General features: G+C 48.1%; 1 pseudogene; it reads left to right on the top strand.

Annotated features, from left to right (window-relative positions):
* The first annotated feature begins 1,925 nt into the window (after positions 1-1,925).
* Positions 1,926-10,071, top strand: LOC108589583 (ephrin-A2-like; annotated as a pseudogene).
* The last annotated feature ends 9,380 nt before the right edge of the window (positions 10,072-19,451 follow it).

The raw sequence follows: 19,451 nt of genomic DNA, 5'->3' as shown, positions 1-19,451 counted from the left end.
TGCTATAGGAGGGACCCAGTGTGAGGTAACAGAATCACGGAGGTGAGTTTTCCCCGTGCCGTTCTCATGATAGTGTGTAAGTCTCACAGGATCTGATGGATTTATAAAAGGGCAGTTGCCCTGCACACACCCTCTTGCCTTTCACCATGTAAGATACGACTTGATCTTCCTTGTCTTCCTCCATGATTGTGAGGCCTCCCCAGCCACGTGAAACTCCAAGTCCATTAAAACTCTTTTATTTATAATTACCCAGTCTCAAATATGTCTTCATTAGCAGCATGAGAATAGACTAATACAGTAAATTTGGTACCAGGTACAGCAGTGGGATACTGCTGTAAAGATACCCAAAAATGTGGCAGCAACTTTGAAACTGGGCAGTAGGTAGAGACTGGAACAGTTTGGAGGGTTCAGAAGAAGACAGAAAAATGTGGGAACATTTGGAACTTCCTAGAGACTTGGAGGGCTCGGAAGATAGGAAGATGTGGGAAAGTTTGGAACTTCCTAGAAACTTACTGAATGGCTTTGATCAAAATTCCAATAGCAATATGGACAATAAGGTCCAGGCTGAAGTGGATTCAGATCATGAAAAAACATTTTGGGAACTGTAGTAAGGTCACTCTAGTTCTATAAAGAGACTGGAGGCATTTTGCCCCTGTCCTAGAAATCTGTGGAACTTTGAACTTGAGAGGGATGATTTAGGATATCTGGTGGAAAAAATTTCTGAGTGGCAAAGCATTCAGGAGGGGACAGAGCACCAAAATTTGGAAAATGTGCAGCCTGACAATGCAGTAGTAAAGAAAAACCCATTTTCTGGGCAGAAGTTCAAAATGGCTGCAGTAATTTGCATAAGTAATGAGGAGCCAGGTGTTAATCACCAAGACAATGGAGATAATGTCTCTGGGGCATGTCAGAGACCTTCACTACAGCCCCTCCCATTGCAGGCCTGGAGGTCTAAGAGGAAAAAATTATTTAATGGGCCCAGAACCTCCTGCTTTATGTGGCCTGGGAATTAGTGCCCTGCATCCCAGCCACTAACAGGAGCCAAGGTGGCTGTGGCTATCGGCGCCAAAGTACAGCTTGGGCTGTGGCTTCAGAGGGTGTGAGCCCCAAGCCTTGGCAGCTGCCATGTGGTGTGGAGCCTGTGGGTGCCCAGAAGTCAAGCATTGAGGTTTGGGAACCTCTATTTAGAGTTCAGAAGATGAATTTAAAAGCTTGGATGTCCACTCAGAGATGTGCTGCAGGGGTGGAGCCCTAATGGAGAAGCTCTGCTAGGACAGTGGGGAAGGGAAATATGGGGTGGGAGCCCCCACACAGAGTCCTCAATGGGCACTACCTAGTGCAACGGTGAGAAGAGGGCCACCATCATCCTCTAGACCCCAGAATGGTAGATCCAACAACAGCTTGCACCTTGCACCTGAAAAAGCCATAAATACTAAATGCCAGCCTATGAATATAGCCAGGAGTGGGGCTGTACCCTGCAAACCCATAGGAATTGAGCTGCCCAAGGCCATGCAACCCTACCTCTTGCATCAGTGTAACCTGCATGTGAGACATGAAGTCAAAGAGATCATTTTGGTGCTTTAAGATTTGACTGCCCCACTGGATTTCAGACTTGTAAAGGGTCTGTAGCCTCTTCATTTTCTTCAATTTCTCCCATTTGGAATGGGTGCATTTATCCAATGCCTGTACCCCATCGTATCTAGAAAGTAACTAACATGCGCCCGCCCAGGCTGCTGCTGCGGCGGCGGCGGCGGCGGCGGCCCGCGCTCCGAGAGCCGGAGCGGCCGGGTCCCGCGCCCGGGCGACCCTGGCGCCCCGCCGCCGCCTGACTTCTCGGCGCCCGAGTTCGCGAGCGCAGAGGCGGGGCGGCCGGGGATCTCCAAGCGCCGCGGCGCCCTCCTCCCGCCTGCCCGCTCGGCAAGGGCGGAGGAGGCGGAGAAGGCTGGCAGGCGGCGGCCCGGAGAGCGAGTGCGGCGGCCCGACCCGGGCCATGGCGCCCGTTCAGGGCCGGCTGCTGCAGCTGCAGCTGCTGCTGCTGCCGCTGTCGCCGCCGCCGCCGCCCGCGCCAACTCGGACCGCTACGCCGTCTACTGGAACCGCAGCAACCCCAGCCGCTTCCTGTGCCAACCCTGCCGCCCTTTGGAGCCCGCCATCCCTTCCTGTCCCGGCTGTGTCCTGCTGTCCCCGGTCCCCTGGAGGAAAGTTGCATGAAGGGGCCTCTTTGCAGGCTCGGGGACAGGGGCGGCCGGTGTTCCCCCTTGGGGGTGGGGAGCAGGCACAGGCCCAACCCCCACCAGGATTGACTGCCTCGGGGTCGGGACCCTGGGGGCTGAGGGCAGGGACCCCGGGCTGCTGGGGGACGGCTGGCCCACCTCAGAGCCGGTCCCCACGCCGCCCGCTGTGCTGGTCACATGTGGGTTTGATTAAGGCTGTCGCTGGCCGTGAGGGGATCCCAGCGGGCAACGCTTCCCCGGCCCAAGTTTTTGGTTTCAGCTGCGGAATTTCCATCCCCAGCGTGGCCTGTCCTTTGTTCTGGCAAATGCCAGACACAAGAGGACCCGGGAGCCGGGGAGGAAGGGGGTCACCAGAGCCGTCCTGCTGCCCCACCTGCCACAGAGCTGCGGGCAGGACCCCCAGCCAGGGGAAGGAAGTGGCCTCCCCAGCGCCTGGCTTGGGCCAGCCACCTGGCCACCTCCTGTTGCTCCGGGTCTGACCTGACAGCCCAGCTCAGACCGCCGCCTGAGGAGACTGCCTTGTGGGTCCGCAGAGCCGGCCTTGGCAGCACGGGCTTCGTCCTCCTTCCTCTCCTGCCTGGGGTGTCCAGGGTTGCTGGGGACCAAGCCGACACCCAGCAGCATGGCCCAGGGCTAGGTCAGCACCTTGCCTGGGAAGGCAGGATCTGCCAGAATCCTGGCGTCATCGCCGACATCGAGGTCTCTGCAGCCCTCAGATCTCGTGTCCGGGACACCTGCTCAGGACCTGTGCCTGAGTGGCAGGGGTGGCAGGCATGGCAGGGGGTGGCGCTGGGCCTCTGTATGCAAGGGGACCCTGTGGAGGGGACATTCGCCTGTGGAGAGGAGCGGCGTCGGCCAGCAGACCTAAGGCATGAGGCTGGGCTGGCTGGGGAGGGATGATGGGGTTGGGCAGATGTGTAGGAAAATTGGGGACCCTGGGTCTTTGAGAGGGCACGCAGAAAGGCACTGGGAGACGGGGCTGGGAGAGGGGGCCTCCGGGGCAGACAGCAGCATGGGCACCACGGGACCGCGAGCTCGATGGGACCCGCAGGCCTGGACAGTGCCACAGCATGGCCGGTTGCCCCTTATGCCCCCCGGCCTGGCACCTGTGCCCAGCGATGACCATGTGGTCTGTCTCCAAATCACACCCTCCCTCCTGTGAGATGTATTGCCTGCACCCGCAGCGGAAGTCGCCCAGGGGCCCGGCACCCACCTCCCCGGGCCACTATAAGGTGGGGCCCTGTTGGGTGGTCTGGCCAGCCAGCCCCACCACCCCCACTGCTGACTGTACAGCGTCTGTCCGACCTAGCCCCAATCTGGGCACCCCTGAGCTGGCCGCTGGGCATCTCTGGGTCTGTCTCCAGCTGGGCCACATTGGGATGGGGCATCTGGGGCTTGGACCTAGCCTGGCTGCCCTCATCTGGCCTGGCCACGGCACTGCCTGCACATTTCCACGGCTGCTTGTGTGTGTTCATGTGGGGGGGCACAGGTGTGCCCTGGAGTCGCATCCTGCTGCAGGTTGTGGCTGTACATGTGGCTGCGTGTGGCTGGCGTGTTCTCATGCATGGCACACACATGTCCTGGGAGGTGCCTGTCTGTATGTGGGGTGCACACACATGTCTGTGTGGCAGAAGGCTGAGTGAACCTAAAGGGCACAGCTCTGGTGCATTTGCACACATCTGTTCTGTGATTGCATGTGAAGTGCACGCGTGTGTGTAAGTGTGCCCATGTGCAGCACCCGAGTTTGCATAGGATGCCCGTGCACGGAGCATCTGCAGTGTCCGAGACCCTGTGCCTGTCTGCATGTGCCATGCATGCATTTTGTCTGTGCATGGAACGCAGGCGAGTGTGTGTGTCTGTGTGGGGTGCGTGTAAGCGTGTCTGCCTGGGGGCAGCTCTGGCCTTCCTAGGGCCTGCAATATGGGTGCAGTGGTGGCCCCAGCACCATCCATGCCAGCAACTCTACTGCTGGCCCTCCCTCTCCTCCTTCCCTGGGAACAGGACCAGGGCCTGTGTGCAGACAGCCATCGAGTCTCAGAATGGGGTGGATGCAGGGCCTGGGGTCCCTGGGAGTCTCCACCTTCTGATTGAAAATCTGCAGCCCACGTGGACCTGGGTTGGGGCACTGGCTGGGCAGGTGCCCACCCTCGGCATCTCTGGGCTTTGGCCACCCTCCTGGGGTTCCCCACGGACCCTCGGGTGTAGGCAGCAGCTGGACTTCCTTCAAACACCAGATAGAAAATGGCGACCTACATGGGGGCCTGGTCCCAAGGGAGGAGCCGTCCCCCAGCAGAGGACAGAAGTGAGTGGGTGTCCCACTCTCCGTGGCTCCGAGGTGTCCCTCGGTCTCTGGGGGAGCCAGCTTTGAAGGGGACGATGCTGTGTTTTGCTGCATGAGGGTTTTTTGTTTTGTTTGAGAGAAGCTGGTCAGGTCGGCTGGGGGATTAGAGGCCCCAAGGCTGCGGTCCTGGAGGCCGTGGGGTGCCTGGGCTTGGACTTAGGGGTCTGGGAGGCCTGGGTGTGATGTCGGGCGGGTGGCTTGGCAGCCTGGAGCCCCCAGGCCTGCTCCGTGGAGTGGGGGTGACTGGGAGCCCGGCGGGGGGGGTGCAGCTCAGCCAATTGGACTGGCAAAGGCCCGAGGGTGGTCCCAGGGGTTTAGTGTCCTCTCCCCACGGGGGGATCCGAGGCAGCTCCTGTGGTGGAGGATGATCCCGCCCGAGGCGCCAGGGTCTCTGTCTCACGGTCTCTCCGGGTCTCTGTCTACCCGAGTCTCTGGGTGTCCTGGGGCAGGATGGGTGGCCCAGGCCTTCCGCCCCCACCGAGGGCCTCCCTGGGAAGCTCAGTCTGCAATGAGGGAAGGGGGCTCCATGGCGGGGTCCGTGAGAGTAGTGAGATTTGACCTCTCCCTGTGTCCGGGCTGACGTCTCCGAAGGTCGGCAGGAGACCGACCCATCGTGGGTCCCTCGGGGTCACAGCGGAGGCAGCGGGTCATGCGTTCATGGGGGTTTGGGTGGCAGCTTTTCTGTGGAGCTGGTGGTTTCCTTGTCATCCGTGAGGGTCCTGCTCCGGTGACCATGTGTTCCCGGGGACACGGCTTCTCTCCTCTGGAACCGAGATGCCGCCATCCTCGCCCCGCGGTCCTTGTATGTGGGAATGGCCTCTTTTGCTGATGGGTCCCCAGGGAGAGCTGGGCTTTGTCCCCTGCTCAGGGAAGGGCTGAGCCCTCCTGTCCCTGTGCCCACCGTGCTGCCGCCCCAGACACTCGGCAGGGAGCCCGAGAAGGAGCAGACGCACCGGCGGAGTTTTTGAACCTCAAGCAGCAGTTTGAACTCTGTGGCTGAGCTGGCCCTGGTGAGGGCTCGTGCCACACCTGATCCTGGAATGGGCTGTCGTGGGGTCTGGCCGGGAGACTCAGCAGCGGCCTTCCCAGCTCTGTTTCCCCCTCACACACACCCCCCCCCCCCCGCCTTGTGGGTAGGGGGCCCCCACTTCACAGACAGAGCAGCCGAGGCCCTGAGAGATGGTGACTCCCCCAAGGCCACCCAGAAATCGGGCATAGTCCAGGGCGTCCCCACCTGGGGCTGGCCTTGGGGGAGCCAGGCACAGCCCTAGGAGGGGTGGGACGGTGGGTAGCCAAGGCCAGCTGTGCCCGCTGCACTCTGTACCCAGAGTACTCTGTCCCCACGCCCACAGTGTCGGAGGCCCATGCGGGCCGACCCTGCCCAGCCCATCTTTCCCTCCGCTTGCTTATTTCCTCTTTTGCTTCATTTCTAGGGCCCTACCTCAGTTTACCCTCCTGCACCACAAGGCCACACTTGTCCTTTCTCAGGCGGACCCTGCACCATCCTGGGGACTAATTTCCCTTCAGGCCGCACCCAGGTCCTGGGCAGGAGGAAAAGCGCCAGCCCTCAGTCAGGGGAGATGTCTCTTCGTGCCCTGGAGGAGCCAGGTGTGGGTGCTGGTGAGGGTGCTGTCATCCCAGTAGGTCTTAGTTGGGGCGGCAGGAGGGGATGGGCGGCCTCAGCCCTACGCCGGGCCGCAGGACCCGGGCTGCCTGCATATCCAGCCGGCCTGGGCCTCCCCGGGAGTCTCTCGACCCTGGAAGAGAGATGAGGACCAGTGCGGGCACCCACCTGCCCACCCACAGGGTCCTGGCTGCCAGCCACACCACTGCCTCAGTTTCCAGTCATGGAAGGCCACGCAGCCCACCCTACCCCAGGTTTGGGTGAGATTCCTAATTAGTGGCTTAGCTATTAGCGTCTAATGACTTGACAATTGCCGGATTGGAGCTAATTGGCTCCAGGCCGCCTGCTGGAAGGGGTGACAGCCTCAGAGGCCAGTGAGCAGGAGGGGAGCTCTGCTGGGTGAGGCTTGGCCTGGGGCCTGGAGGTGTGGACATTGGCTTCAGCAGGTTGAGCAAGGGGGGCGGGTTGGGGGTTGGGGCAGGTGTGGCCCACCAGAGAGAACCTGGAGAAGTAAAAGCTGCCACTGCTTTGTCTGGGAAAATTCCCAAATCAGTCATTAACCCCTTAGTGAGAATTTCAATCTCTCTCTGCGGCTCCCAGGGAAGATTTGCATATCGAGGCCTCCTCACTCACGGAGGAAGGGAAGGCTTTGACTGCCTCTCCCCAGGCGCGGTTTTGGGGTGGGGGCCCCTGGGGGCGCCACCCTGAACAGGGGCAAGGCGCCCACCGCAGCTCACCCGCCAACTTGGAACGGGGAATACCAACACAGCACGGCTGCCGCTATTTTAGAGGCGCAAAGGGAAAAAAATGGCCCCACTCCTGCAGCCAGAGCCGGGGACCCTTGGGATCTGCCTCTCACACACACCTGGGGGCTGCTCCCCACAACTCCGGCACCTCAATGTCCTCACCTCTTGACCTTTTAAATTCACTCATTCGGGCAAGAAACATGTATCAAGTGCCACTGTCTGCAGGAGCCATGCAGGGCTCCTGGGGAAGGGACAGAGACGGTCAACCTCAGAATCGGATTTTCAGACGGCAAACTCTGTAGAGGAATAGATGAGGTATGCGGCGGGGCACAGGGAACAGCATTGCAGGCGGTGGGAACAGCACATGCAAAGGGCATGGGTGGGAACAGGGGCAGCTGGGAGGCTGGTGTGGCCGGAAGGGAAGCGTTTTGGGTGGAGGAGGACAAGGAGGGTGGAGCGGACGGACCTCACAGGCCTAGAGGGGTGTGGATTTTATTCTGAGGATCAGGAGCAGATGGAGGGGTTTGAGCCACTGCAGACGTGTTACAGGGTCTGATTTGCATTCAGAAGAGCAAGCTTGGGATTTGGGGAGGCTGGGCCCTGCTGGACCCTCGCGGCAGCCTGGCGAAGCCCGGGCACCCGGCCGCTCAGCCCACACAGAAGCCTCGGTCTCTCATGTTTTACTGAAGGTAAAATGGGAAGAGAGAACACGGTGGTGTCAGATACAGGGGAAGGAGGCAGGCACCATCCGGGAACCAAGAGGCCAGAGTTAGAGGCACAGGGCTGGTGCTGCGGGCCCGCTTTTCAAGGCCGCTCTGTCTCCAGAAGCATCCTGCTAGGAGCCAGGTTCTTTTTTGGGGGCTGAATGTGGCTCCCTAGGCATCATGGCCAGGACAGGAGGAGAAACTGAGGCCAGAGGGCGGGGGGGCAACCCAGGCCTCCCTGTGGTTCCCCCATGGAGGCCTCCCTTGAGGGGTGGCCTGGGTGTGGGCAGTCCAAGGCGGGAGCTGGGCCTTGGCTGCCATCGACGGCCTGATCAATGGGCTTTTGCTGGGCAGGAACGAAAATGACTTTTCAAAAAGGCTGGAGCAGTTTTTTCATCGATCGTGCCCAAGGGGCCATCGGGTCAAAGAGACGCCTGTGCTTGGCAGCCAATGGGGCAGCCCGAGGGGTGGGCTGAGGCCACATTCGTCTCTGTCTGAGCCTGTTTGAGGGCTGCCCCCGCATGTGTGTGGACACACCCCGAGTATCCAACAGCTGAGACATCCGCCTGCAGGTTGGGAAAGGAGCCTCTGAGAAAAGGATGAGCCTCGAGACCCATCTGGGCTCAAATCCAGACCCAAGCCCAGAAGTGCAAGGCTTGGAGCGGGGGAGATTTCCCTGCCACACGTCCTCCCACTGCCCTCTGTGCTGGGCTCACAGGGGTGATGGAGGAGGCTGGGTTCCACGCAGGCGCGGGGTACGACGGTGGGGACTACACGGTGGAGGTGAGCATCAACGACTACCTGAAATCTACTGCCGCACTAAGGGGCGCCGCTGCCGCCGGCTGAGCATGGAGCACTACGTGCTGTGCATGGTCAACGGCCAGGGCCACGCCTCCTGCGACCATCGCCAGCGCGGCTTCAAGCTCTGGGAGTGCAACCGTCCCGCCGCTCCCGGGGGCCCGCAACCGTCCCGCCGCTCCCGGGGACCCGCTCAAGTTCTCGGAGAAGTTCCAGCTCTTCACGCCCTTCTCCCTGGGCTTTGAGTTCTGGCCGGGCCATGAGTACTACTACATCTCTGCCACGCCTTCCCATGCTGTGGACCGGCCCTGCCTGCCACTGAAAGTGTATTTGCGGCCGACCAGTGAGACCCTGTACGAGGCTCCTGAGCCGATCTTTACCAGCAATAACTCGTGCAGCAGCCTAGGCAGCTGCCACCTCTTCCTCAGCACCGTCCCTGTGCTCTGGACTCTCGTGGCCTCCTAGTCCCAGCCCCGCAGGACGCCGGCCCTGCTGAAGGGCCCCTCCTGGACTGCCTGACCTCGGCCCTCCGGACTGACCCTGTGGTCCCCGCCTCCGACGCTCCTTCTCCTTCGACTGGTGCTGACCCTGCCGGGCAGGAGCCGGCCACCCGCCCCAGGACCAGCCCTCGGGGAGGGGACGGCCAAGAGCCCCCCGAGGCCCGAGGGGCTGGGGTGTCGCTGCAGCCCCGGCCAAACCATCTCTTCTGGGACGACAGAGAACCCGGAAACCTCTTGGAGATTTTTTTTTTAATTTATTTTTCATAGCTGGATCAAAAACGCTTTAGTTTTTAATTTAATTTATTCCCTGCTGTTCAGGGGGGCGGGGTCCGTGTGCCCCAGCCTGGGGGAGGGGAACTCAGAACTTGGAACATGGGGTCAGGGACACAGCTGCTCCTCTCTGCTCTGCACCCCACTTAGGGGGCTCTGGCTGCAGCCCACCACGGAGGCCCCAGTTGCTCCAGGTTGGGTGAGTCTGAGTCGGAAGGAGTGCATGGTGAGTGCCCCTGATTGTTGGGGGGACCTCACACCGCATCACCCACCCCCGTCCTGCTGGTAATTTCCTCCCGGTCACTCTTTTACCCGGTGCCCCTCGGAATCACAGCCCCCCATGTCTTAGAAACCACTTTCGCCGAGTCAAACACCCCCCCTTCCCATTCCCACCACCTCACACTGTCCTCCCTGAGGCCAGAAGACCTTCTATTCCTGTAAATAGAGCCAGCAAGTGCATACTGTGATCTTATTTTTCATGTATTCCTGAGGATGGACTGGACCGTTTATGTTTTTTCAGCCCTTCATAGGGGGTCTTTTATTTTGGTGGGGGGTGGGTTAGATTTTTAGAGTAGAAGCTGCACTTCGCAATAAGCTCATTTCATCTGTGAGAGCCCCTCCCTCGACTCTGTGACCTGATAATGTTTCTAAGAAAAAGAGAAAAGGACAAAAGGGAGGAAGCCACTACCAAAAACAAAAATCAACCCCCTCCCTGAAGACACTTTAATGAAGGAAGCAACACATTTATACGGATTTCATATTTCTACCTGCCTTTCCTGACTCTGTGTTTTATATATATTATATATAAATATGAATTGTGTACGGCTGCCAGCCAGCGGCTCCAGGCACGCCTGGTGGTGGGGGTGAGCGGAGGGCTTTTGTAGGGGGTTGGCGGGGTGAGCCACATTGCCAGGCCTGGAGCTGGCAACTGGGCCTCCCCTCTTCCAATCACAGTCAACTTTGGATTCTGTACTTTTTTATAATAAAATGAGTGTAAACCTAAAAAAAAAAAAAAAAAAGTAACTAACATGCTTTTGTTTTTACAGGCTCATAGGTGGAAGGAACTTGCCTTGTCTCAGATGAGACTTTGGCCTGTGTGTGGACTTTTGAGTTAATGCTGAAATGAGTTAAGACTTTGGGAGACTGTTAGGAAGGCATGATTGTGTTTTAAAATGTGAAAGGGATATGAGATTTGGGAGGGACCATAGGAAGAATAATATGGTTTGGCTCTGTATTCCCCCTCAAAACTCACCTTGAATTGTAATAACCTCCAAGTGTTGTGGGTCATGGGAGGGACCCAGAGGTAACTGAATCATGGGAGCAGGTTTTTTCTTGTGCTTTTCATGATAGCAAGTCTCACAAGATCTGATGGTTTTCTAAAAGGGAAGTCCCCCTGCACCTGCCCTCTTGCCTGCCACCATGTAAGATGTGATTTGCTCTTCGTTGCTTTCCACCGTGATTCTGAGGCGTCCCATGTGGAACTGTAATTCAATTAAACATCTTTTCTTTATAATTACTCAGTTGTTGTGAACTGAACGCGAGCCCAAGCCCAGGAGTCTCATCCAGCGAGAGGGTCCCAAACCTGGAAGAGGGCGTGCATGGGAAAAAATAGGAGACAGAGAGGGGTCTGGAGGACTGCTTAGGCTATGCCCAAACAGCGATTTATTTGTGCAGTAGGTTCCATTATATACTTTTCTACTTAATGTTGTTCACGTCAGATCAAAGCTTTTTTCAAATAACAAAAGAAACAGAAAACAATTCTGGGGAACTAGTAAAAGGAACAAATACTGATTTAAAAGATCAAGGGGGAAGTAGGTGATGCTGATTATCAATATTATCAGAACAACCAGTAACTCGGATAACAATCTTCAATTATCTAGAAGTCACAAGCTCAGCAGTAAATCATGCATCTGCAAAAGACAAGGACTGCAGGGGAGGTTGCCAGGCTGAAACAATGCCTGGTAAACAAAGTCATAAAACAGGCTTAGATCAGGAGCCAGAAAAGGGGGACACAATGCCTTGTGAGACCACTTGGCATTCACCCAGCCGTTATATCATCAGCCAAGAAGTCTGAAAATAGTGTTCTGTTTAGTCATTCTTCTCCTAATTTTTCTTCCCCATAGCTCGACAGCCTCCAGCCAGGGAGAGTGTGTGAGGAATCAAGCTCACCTAATGGCGGAGGCCAAGTTGTTAGCCTCTCACAGGGCGATCTCCACACTAGTCTTATTAGTCTGTTCTCATGCTGCTAATAAAGACATGACTGAGAGTGGGTATGTCTTTATTAGCAGCATGAGAACAGAAAAATACAGCATGTTTTAAATATATTTTAAAGAGAAATTTTCTGAACATTCAAATATATGCTGAAATCAACCACTATAATTGTTTAATGTGGCTACCTGTGTGTTGTTTAATTTTGCTTTTAAAATATTGTGCGGTGGTTGCATGACTTGGTCCCATGAAAGGGAATTAAAGAGTAGGTTTAAATCTATAAAGAAAGAATGTCTAATGGAGAACTTCAGACAAATCTTTTATAGGTCATATTATCCCCACTGCAACTGTAGCTTGTACAGCTACCAGTGCGGAATAATAATTCTTTTCAAAACAATTACAAGATTTTCTATTTTTCCCTAGTTATTTCTAATGTTATTCTTTCTGAAATGAAATGCTGAAATAATACCAGCATATTTTCCAAGAAATAGGGAGAAGGAAAGGGGGTTCTTCCTCAACAGCTACCAGCACCTACAGTACAGACATCCCAAAGCCAGGGAAAACATCTGATTAATAAAATTGAATCACTTGTAAATCAGTAGTGAACTGTCGGGTCCTCAAATAGGTTGGAGGATTTATTCTAATGAAAGAATGGCCATAAAGAAGCATTTACAACTGAAATGGGGATGGAAGTAATTAAGAGCTCTTTTGAAAACAGAACAATAAATGAAGGAGTTAGGTAATGCTAGAGTATTAATAGGAGGAGAAGTTAAAAAACCCAGCTGCAGATCATTTGTATTCTTGATTGGCTAACTTTATGGATTTTTTTAAGGCAGCATTCTGTTGAAAATACTATGGTAAACATAAATATTTCTTCAAATGGCATGATGATGACTATAAAATATAAAAGTAAGACTGCATTTAAAAGTTACAGGAAAATAGAAAATTTTATAGTGCCAGATTGAATATAATCTTTGAAATTGTTAAATGCTACCGTACAGAAACAAAGTATGTCATGTTGTTTAGCAATAAAACATCAAAGTTAAAAAACTGAAATGTTTGAGGGTGATTTAAAGTTCCATCGGCTTGCATTTTAATATTTTGTTATTTTAGCTTAAATTTGACTATCTTTTCTGGACTAAATAAAATTCTTGCTTTAAACACCTTTAATACTTGCCACAATTCCTTATTTGAGGTTATAAATTGTATTGTGCTTTTTTCTCACTTTTAATTTTATATAGTTCATATTCCAGAATAGCCGTTAACTTCTATGAGAATAAAACAAATAGGTAAAATTTCCAGATATTTGTACCATGGGAGAAGCATCAGTTAGGAATCTTCAAGTGATCAAATGAAAGATCCACACCTACCTAAACAGAAAAATGAAAAGAAGAAAAACGTGTTGGCTATATAAACAATTCAAAGGGAGATCTTTTTCCCCAGATGACACTGGATTTAGGGCTTAAAATACTTTGATTAAAACTCAATTTTTCTTTCCCCATTTTTAAGTTTAGCATACCTCACTGGTGGGTTTAAGCTGGTTCTCAACTCATGATTACAGTACTATAGGCTTTAGTTTTCAGTTCCAGAAGAAATAGCTAGAATATATTTTCCATAGATAATACACACACACACACACGCGCACACATACACACACACACGCACAAAAAAAACCCCTCACTGCTTCTCATTGCTCTTACTGTGGTCTTCTTCCTAACTCTAAACTCATTACTTTAGCCAGGAGATGTATATAAAAGAAGTGGCAGACTTAGTTCACAGGCACCATAGCCAAGCTAAGCAAGTGGATTACCTAGCCTCAAGCACAAGTGCTGAGAATGGTGAGACAGGGTGACCCCAGAGATGCCAGGTTCAGTCACTAGAAAAAGAGTGAGTGGATTCTGTATGCACAGAAAATTTGTCTTTTGGAGAAAAAATATTATATATTATATAATTGCTTATGTATTATGATTATATATACATTATGTAATTATGTATATAATTAAACATATTTTATATTTTATATATATATATATGTCCGTGTGTGTGTGTGTGTGTGTGTGTGTGTGTGTGTGTATTCTGTACTAAGGTAGCTTGGGGAAGAATTCCAAAATGTGCATGATAGTGTGTTTAATAAGAGAAATTAAGGTTGCAATAGCAGGCGTGGGTCAGATTGTGGACAGGCTTGAATGCTAGGCTGAAGATTTGAATCATTATGCTATTTTTGTTGGACAATAAATGAGGATTGCCCAAAAGAGTATCTTGTACATTAGATACTTCTTCCTAATTCTTATTAAAATATGCAGCAATAAAGATATGTAAAAGTGGCAGCTACTCTGTGCCTGGGTATGTTTTGTATGTGATTTTTTTTTCAACCTAGTGAGGTAAATTAGAATAGTCACTTTAAGGGAAACTGAGTCTCAAAAGAAATTACATAATTTGCTTAGCTCATGTGAATTGAGAAATTAGCCATTCCTTACTCTGTGTTTGCAAAGCATCCTGAATGGATTCCCAATTGAGTGGCTATCAATTTTAACTGACATATATCAGAATATACTCTAAGGCATAAGAGAGATTAATCAGGATACTTTTCCTAGGGAAACAGAAATGTAAAATCAATTCCTGGAAATTTAAGAACGTGTTTATCATGGCATTGTTAGGACAAAATCTTCACACATACTGGGAGTATTTTCTAAATCTTCTCCACCAAACACAGGGTGGTATACTATTGGGTTCTGTCTATCGGGTCTTAAAAAATAGCAGAAGCTTTTAACCTGAGCTGGTTAGTCTCCTCATTATTAGAGAGGTATGCAGCCAAAGGCATCGATACTTAGAGACTGTTTCCTAAACATTTCCCAGGTTGAATTACAAGCTGCATCTATGCTTCCCTTTACTTTATTGTCATCCTTTCTGCTGGCAACCCCATTCACTTATTTGATAATTATCATCAATAATTCTGGTGTATTATAGTGTATTATATTCATTGTACATGTCATAGTACTCTGCCTTCTTTTCTTTCTTATTTGGTTGCATCTAGTGGTCAGTAAATGTTTATTGCATGAACTTCTGACTGATGAAGAAATCTTTCATTCTTCAATGCCTTAGCAAACTTTCACCTTGGTTTTTACTTGGAGTTGGGGACTAATAGAAACAAAATTTTGCTGAGAATTTAATACAATCCATATAGACATATTTACTTCTTAATTACATAGAGTTTTACTTCCATCATTTTTTTTAAGAGCTCAATTGGGTTAATCAGAGTTTTCATTTAAGTTATACAGAAACATCATGTACAGATTCTTGAAAACTGTCAAGTAAAATGATATATAACAAAACCATCTTTTTCTCATCAACATGAAAACAAAGCAATGTTGAAGAAAATGTTATTAGAGGGCCTGCTGTATGTCATTTCACTTAGTCACGATTTCCAAGAATCTATCTTTAAGTGAGGACTTACTCTAAGAGTAACTGTGTTGTAACTCACTGTATTGAAAGGTTTGTTAAATGAGAACTTGCTGTAGCTTGCATTCTTTAACCTAAGGAGGTTACTGAAAAGCCATTTATTTCTCTATTTTTTTTAACTTTTAGAGTCCATACCTGGTTGATGTAAAGTTTTAAGCACAAAAAAATTGAGGTTGAAAGTACGTTTTTCTAATCAAAGTATGAATGTTAATATATGTTGAATGGACCTTAAGCCTCAGTTTCTTGCAATTTAAAATATGGAAAACAACAGTACTTTTATTATAGATTTACAATAAATTTTAGCATAATGTTTTTATAGCACTTAATATGGATTTGGCATATGGCAGGTATAATATGGATTTGGCATATGGCAGGTACTCCTTGAATGGGAGGTATTAGTTTTGTAGTATGTAAGGCAAAACAATCAGCAGTTAAAGAATCATGAAACGTATTTTAGGGGATATTCAATTTCCATGTTTTATATTTCCAATGATAGTAGTAAAAAAAGATTAGATTTATTTGTATATGGCAAACGAATTCTTGCATTCAAATTACATATTTAAATAAGGTACAAAGATTTCATATATTTATTTAAACGTTACTTTCTCCAGACGTTCATTAAATATATTTAGTCATTATAGCCCATTTCATCAGGCCTGTGTTAAAATCTTTTCTATCTTAAATCAATTATTTTTATTATTTCTAACTTAAATCAATATTAATTCATTCATCTGAATATTTACTGAGGACCTATATTGTGCCAGGTATTGCTGTCAATGCTGAGGAAATGAATGTGCCATTTCTGTAGCTTTCATTCTAGTTTGGAGAGAAAAAACATTATGCTAATTGGATAAATAATCATATTATATATTAAGTTAGGTCATGATAACTACAATATAGTGACATAAAGCAGGATAAGGAAGACGGAGTGTGCTATCTTCAGAATCTGCCAATCAGACCAAATCTATTTTTCATTTTTTTACTGGGGTTCTACTTTTTAGAATGTCCTAAGAATATGAAGTTTTGTTTCCTCTGTCCTAAATGGGTGATCCTGTATTTCCTATTACTTATATTCTGAGATGCAGAATCTGGGCATTCTACCAACAGGTGTAACTGTCTTCTGCTCTTTCTAGCGGTCCTGGCTTATACCAAAGCAAAATGAATAGTGAAGAGACTATGTCCACTCTCTGCCTGCTTGCCATTGCTGATGGCCAGTGTAGTTCTCAGGATGCTAGAGAGGGTACAGAGCCTCTGCTTTACCATGTGCCCAGAACTAGCCCTCTGAGAAGCTAATAAAAACATCTAATGTTCCTTGGGAACTTTTCTTCATAACAGAACTTCTTACATGCTTTATAAACCCATTCAATTATGAATAAGACAATTACATTTATAATCACAGCTTAACAGATGGGAAAACACAGTTATAATGTGGCATACCCAGGGCACACACGTACCTAACAGGTCCAGTCAGAATTGGAATTGAGGAATTCTGACTCCAGAATTCGTTAAGGTTGAAGTAGATTATTTCTCAGAACTCCTAAAAAGTACAGATCAGAATATTGTCTCTGGCTTACCCAAGTCAATCACAGCAGGTCACACTTCAGTCCCCTAACATTTGATCTACCTTAAACATCCTTAGCTGTGATATGTATTGCAATTTCAGGTAAAGTAGCTTCTTGTAGAAAACTGTCTCCAGGTTTTAAGGGTCAGTCTTAAAAGTCGCCTTCCTTTTTCACGACTAAACACAGCCTTTAACATCTCAGTTTGCAGCATTAGCATTCAGAAATGACTCTCCTTATACATTTGAAGAAACAAGCAGAAGAGGTTTGTCTTTGTAGTTAAGTGGCCCCTCCTGGTGAATTTCCAAAAATAATGGCAGTCCCTGGATCTAAAAATAATAATTTTCTAAAAATACCAGACTAAAGTCCTTTGCTACAAAGATACACAAACAAGCATGTAAACAAAAACCAATATTTTTCTTACTAGTCAACCACTCTCCCATACACACATGTAAGAAAATAAAAACAATTTTTGACCTTAGTGTAATACTGGTGTGAGACATTACACATTAAGAGAAATTGAAAGAGCAGAAACACTTTTTTTTCCTTCTGATTAGTATTATCTGGAAGCAGATTGAATATTATTCTTTGGTGTCATTGCAATATTTTGTTTTATCTGAGAAATTTGGCTAAACGGAACATTACTGGATATCTAAATCCATGTCAAAAAACTTCCTCTTCAAGAGGCTGAGGCAGGAGAATTGCCTGAACCCAGGAGGCAGAGGTTGCAGTGAGCCAAGATGGCGCCATTGCACTCCAGCCTGGGTAACAAGAGCGAAACTCTGTCTCAAAAACAAAACAAAACAACTTCCTCTGTGAGAAGAAATGACATCTATGATAGCACAGAAATGTATACAAAAAGAAAATGAATAATATCATTCGTTTTCTCGGGATGACAATATCAATACATCTACAATTTCAGAAAAATTTAGTTTAAAATAGTTTTAAAATATGAAATAAATAAAACATGATTAAAAGGTGAAATTCCAAAGCTTGTGAATATGGCTCAAATTTGGTAATTATCCTGAACTCACTGCAAATTTATAACATGCTCTGGGAATTCCATTTTCTCCTTAAACTTTGAGAACATTAGCTTTCCTGCATGCATTTCCTGTTCCAGGGCCAGCCAGCAAAAACAGTTAAGAGACAGGTGTTTTGTATTGTATCAATTTAATAACAGTAAAGTAATCAGATAATGTGAATATTCAAGTAGTAAAAGTGAAAGGAAGTGTGAACAATCAACCGGATAACTCCTGTCACTCTTGACATTTCCAGTTCTTAGACTCAAGGGGGCACCAATTAATACCTGAAAATAAAAATTAAAAACCCACTTAAAGGATATTATATGGTAATGAAAAGACTTGTTATAGAGCCGGGAGTACCAGTAGCCTCATGACCCAAAACAAGATGACTGCCATTATCCTGATATTGTACCTCATGCAATTAGCAGAAGTACCAATTAGTCCCTAGAAATGGCAGATCAGGTATACTTTCAGTTTTCAAATAGCTAAATGAATTGGGAAAGACAGAGAAAGAAGTGACATATTGCAGTATAAAGCTGCATAAAGCAGATTTAGACATAAAACAGATTCTTATTACAATTTCATAAAATGAGAAACAGCTTTAGAAAAGCTGTTTGAACAAGGTTTTTTAAGTCTCTAGTAAACTATGATCCTACATTTCTAAGACTTCCTTTTCCATGTAAAGTTTGGCCTCATTTTGTAAGATGACATTTAATTTCTGTTATGTGATTTGGGCTTTATTTTATGAGTTCTAATATAACACTGTATGGTGGAGTAATTATATTCTGCAACTAAAAAAATGGCAAAACATGGTAAGACATTATTACATTATAATTCTACTAGATCACTATTTGGTGACAGTATACACATTAAAATAAGTCAACTGCTCTAAAACCAATCACAAATTTTAATAGCTTAATATAATAAAAGTTGATTTCTTGGCTGGGCAAGGTGGCTCATACCTGTAATCCTAGCACTTCAGGAGGACAAGGAGGGGGATCACTTGAGCCCAGGAGTTTGAGATCAGCCTGACAACATGGAGAAACCTCATCTCTATAAAAAAGTTTTAAAACTAGTCAGGTGTGATGGCACACACCTGTAGTCTCTGCTACTCTGGAGACTGAGGTGGGAGAATGGCTTGAGCCTAGGAGGGGCTGGTTGTAGCAGTGAGCCAAGACCACAACACTGTACTTCAGCCTGGGCAACAGAGCCAGACCCTGTCAAAAAACAAAACAAAAAATGTATATTTCTCACTCATATTATAGCCTAAAATAGTCCTAATCAAAATATTTGTGTATTTAAAAGAAAACGAAACATAGACTTGATTTGTTCATACAGAAAGCAAAGGAATCTAGGATAGCTACAATTTTTAGACTTGATCAGCTTGGGGGTTGGTGGTATCAATTGGTGAGATAAGAAAAACCTAAAGAGCAAAGTATTTAGACTTGTGCCCCTTGGGATTTGGATGGGATAGTTACAGAATTAGCAAAAAGACTTCACCGGGGGGGTAACCAAGCAGACACTGGCCATGATCATTACAATGCCCAAAGGTAGAAAGGCTTATGGAGAAATTTCTTTTTAATGGTGGGCTTAAATCTTGTAATTAAACTAAGGAATGGCTTATTAAGGAGATTCTCAGTGGAGTTGCATGATCCTTAGTATAGTGGAAAGTAACCCTTCTATATCTCTGATGGCATGAGGGATAGTTCTACTTCACGATTCAAACTTGCAATCTCCATGCTGTCTTATGGAGAACTCCAATTTAGCAGAAGAGACACGTGTTAATAACCAAGAATGTGGACAATGACAAAATTGAAGAAAGTAATAAATTCAAAAGAAGTTGACTTGGATACCTTCATTACAAAAATGACATTTGACTTGAACATTCAATAGGAGTTCATTTGGGAGGGACAGAGTAGAAAATATCATTTAATAGTTTAATAATTAAACATTTCTAAATATACATATTATATAGCTTTAAAAATT

The sequence above is a fragment of the Callithrix jacchus genome, chromosome 1 (assembly GCF_049354715.1).
Source record: "Callithrix jacchus isolate 240 chromosome 1, calJac240_pri, whole genome shotgun sequence".
Classification (NCBI taxonomy): Eukaryota; Metazoa; Chordata; class Mammalia; order Primates; family Cebidae; genus Callithrix; species Callithrix jacchus.
This window is presented reverse-complemented; position numbering and strand designations above follow the sequence as displayed.